This window comes from Puma concolor, chromosome A1 (genome assembly GCF_028749965.1).
Source record: "Puma concolor isolate L17-30 chromosome A1, mPumCon1.1.hap2, whole genome shotgun sequence".
Lineage (NCBI taxonomy): Eukaryota > Metazoa > Chordata > Mammalia > Carnivora > Felidae > Puma > Puma concolor.
In genome coordinates this window covers 73,161,898-73,165,875 of record NC_141667.1, presented here as the reverse complement: position 1 = coordinate 73,165,875, position 3,978 = coordinate 73,161,898, and the positions used below count along the sequence as shown (strand labels likewise).

General features: G+C 37.9%; 1 pseudogene; it reads left to right on the top strand.

Moving 5' to 3' along the window:
• The first annotated feature begins 333 nt into the window (after positions 1-333).
• On the top strand, positions 334-782 carry LOC147584236 (COX assembly mitochondrial protein 2 homolog pseudogene; annotated as a pseudogene).
• The last annotated feature ends 3,196 nt before the right edge of the window (positions 783-3,978 follow it).

The following is a 3,978-nucleotide window of genomic DNA, read 5'->3' as shown; positions in this document are numbered from 1 at the left end:
TGTTAACATGACAGAACCTTAAAGGATTAGATTTTATCTCAAAATGATTTTATTTTTTTATGTCATGATTTAAAAGCCAGTGGTTCCTCTTTTATCATATACTTCACATACTTTTTCTCTCTCCATTTGCTCTGGTATCTAGGATTGCCTAAAAATAGTAATAGTTGGCCTGTGGAGGGCATGAGAGACTTCGCCAATGCGAACCTGCCCAGCTCTGGTGCCCAGGTCACCGCTTTTTGGATGGGGAGTCTTGGCTGGTGACTTTTACTTCAGCCCTCCCAGTGTGGCAACAACTGGCGTTGCTCTGCTGTGCTCCATCACGTTCTCCTAAAGATGCATCCCGACTTATCTCGACCCTGGCCCACTGAAGAATACAATGTCTTCATTAACTGGCTTAGGGAGTGTCACAAAAATTATAGCATTTAGGAAATTTTTGGTCATTGCAATGATCCTGATCAGGAGAGGAGAAAATGCTTGAATAGTGAAGACACAGAAAAGAAGACCAAGAGCAGGGAGTATAACAATGCATGCGAAAAAGACGTGTGTTTTGTTTTGTTTTGTTGTAAGTGAACTCCACACCCAAAATGAGGCTGGAACATACCACCCTGAGATGCAGAGTCGCATGCTCTTGGGACTGAGTCAACCAGGTGCCTCTGAAAAGGAGTTTTCATCCTGCAGAGGAATCTGAAAAACAAATTACAGGCATACCTTGGGAAAAAAATAGTGATAGTTGGCTTTGTTATGAATGCTATGATACCTCCAAAATTCAGTCTGGAGAATAAAAATATATCCACCCTAAGTGATCTAGTCACCTTTATATGTATTTGGAAAAAACTTGGTAGGTAGTAACTTTTTCCCCCAAATTCTAACTCAGAGAAATCCCTGCCTTTTTCCTATATACATATGGGACTCCTCCAGATCCCAGACATAGTAAAACAGACATTCTGGGACTTGAGTTCTAACTTGAGTAACTAGAGGATTTGAATTCTGTAGAATAAAATACAAAAAAAGTCTTGCATCTGTATATGTTGTGCCTCACATTCCTTAAGTAACTTGATTTGATTCCAGTTGAGATTGTGGAGGGTTCAAACAGGGCTTTCATGTTTGCTTGTTTTTAACCGCAGAACACCCCTGTATTCTAAGAAATTTGACAAATGAGTGCAGGACAGCAAGTCAATGCAGACTGGACACTGTCTTTAGAAAACCTCTGTGCAGATCTGTCACCACCTTGGCTGCTAAAACATTCAAGCACTGTAGAAACAGTGAGGAACCTAAATAAAATGGTAAATAATTGTCCTGTCATCTGAGCATAGATACGTGTTTGGAATCAGTATGCTTCCTGTCTTAGTCCGGTGAGATTGCTGTAACAAATTACCATAGACCAGGTGGTTTAAACAACAAAAAATTATTTTCCTACAGCCCTAGAGTCTGGAAAATCAAAGAACAGGGTGCCAGCCTGGTCAGATGGTGGTGCACGCTCTCTTCTTGGCTTGCAGACAGCCATCTTCTCATTGTGTTCTCACATGGGAGAGGAGAGATCTCTCTCTTTTCCTCTTCTTATAAGGCCACCAACCTCATCTGATTATGACCTGGCCCTTAATTACCACCTAAAGATTCTCACTCTAAATGTAGTCATATTAGGGGCTGGGATTCAACATAAGAATTTCAGGGAACATAATTCAATCCAAAGCACTTCCCTTAACCAATTTCAGTTGCAAAGACCATGTGGGATAAATGAATGAATATAGACTGAAAAACGGCAAGGCCAGAGTCCGTTTGAGAATTAGCAAAGTCACTTAAATTGAAATTGTGTTGTACCTTGAGCCATTGTTTTTGCAATATTACAGATCTGACAATGGCAGATATTGGAAAAATGTGACCTAGTAGATGTTCTTTGTTTGATACAAAATTGTTGAAATAAATCAACAGGTATTTTCCCCGATTTTAAGTAAGCTTTAATGTAATCTTCAAGTTACCCCTTCTGGGCGATTCTGAGCATCTGAAAATAGCCATGATATTTTTCCCATTATAATTTCCTTGTCCTACATGTGAGTGTGCCCCAATCCCTTTCTTCAACATGCTGATTGCTGCCCTTAATGCTGCTATACTATAGCACTAATATGATGCTCACTTCAGTTAGAAGCATTCTGCATATCTTGCTTTCATTTCCTGTTCTATTTGCTATAAACATAGTTATTTCCATTCTGTTGCTTTCAGTCACATATGGCATTTTGAAACAGTTAAATAAAGAGATTATCAATATTAGATCTATCTCAGCTGTAAAACCTACATTTATAGAGAAATATGATCTATTCAATTTCATTTCTGAAAGCCCAGCATCCAAGCGATGGTCATAAATTCACATGATTACCCTAAGCATTAGATTTTGCATTTGGATCACTATTTAACTGGAAAAAGAAGTCAAACATTCATGCAAGCAAGGAAGCAGCTCTCTATTAATGACATGTGCAAGGAAACTGAAAAATATAAATGATTCTGACCAAGATCATCAATAAAACTTGACACTCAAACAAAATGACTCCATAGTATCTCCTTTGGGGACAGAGAGCATGAGAAGAATATTAATATTTTGCCAAATTCAACATTTTTCAGGAAATCACTTTCTGTGTTATGAATTTGTCAGGAAAATTGTAAAATAGTAAAAATGATATATACTATTATCTGTAAAAATGCAAAGTACATATTGACCAATATTTAATTGAAGACTTCCTGAAAGAGCTTCAATAACATCAATTATTTTAAGCACAATATTATTATAATCAAGTCCGATTCAGATCCTAAGGAATGATGTACGTAAAACAGTCAATTAACAAATAAAACTTTTTAAAAAATCATAATCTTAATGGTTGCAGATTATAAACAAGTTCATTTAGAACATTCCTGCAGTGAAAAGGAAGGATGCTTGCAGATCTGAAAAAATACATATGACAAATTAACATGGCATTTACTTTTTGTTATGATCTGGAAAGAATTCTAAAAATTATTATTTGACTGAAAAACAAATGCATTTGTTTTTCTTCCTTCAGCCCCTCTCCTGAAAATAATAGTCCAACTTAAACATGAAAGCAAAAGGGAGTCATCGAAGGGAGTTCCTTTCCTGACACTCCAACTTCTCCATGGTTGTTCCGATAGTATATCCCTTAGGAATGTTTGGGGACTAAGACATATAGATGTTATAATTGAAAACCAAACAGGGGCTAATGTCCACCACGGGGGAGATAATTAGAAAAATCATGTATTGGGCTACTGTTGTGAATGATAATCAAGTAGAGCTCTATCATTTGATTACAAGCCTCATTCAGTAGAGCCCACGTGTTCTTGGGCATGAAGTGATTAAGCAATAAGCATGCTGAGCTGCTGCTGGGGGGTAGAGGGATGGCAGAGATAGGAGGGATGGCAAGGAGTTGTTTATTAGCATAGCAAGGGAGTGTCACGGTGCTGAACAGTAGACAAGAGAACCAAACTGAAGAACAGTGTTCAGAGAAACTCAGAAAGGACACCATGATGTTGCATAGTCATTGCTGGTATGAAGCAGTAAAATGGGAAGCCCGTATTTTACAGATCATTTTCTTGCCATTGGAAATAATAGATTTGATAAAGACTGATCTTTGAGGTAGCGTAAGCCTTAAGTTATGGTTATCGTAACTAGTAGGTGTGCCATTTTCAAATGCATGCCCATTTTCAAATGAGAAACTCCTTGATTGCGGTCTTGGCACTGTTAAAATGTTGCCTGATAAATTCTGATCTACCAGGTTTGAGAGCCTCAGGCACATGTAAACATAAACACCTTTGAAAAATCAGCACTATCTTCTCTGAAGCAAAAACAGATATCTGAGCAGAACACTGAGGGATAAGAGTAACCTGGGATGCATAAAATAAAGTCCAGAGCAGATCCAACAAAAGCAGAACATTTTGTTGGCTCCACCCTTAAGCGGGCCAAAATTGATATTAAAATCC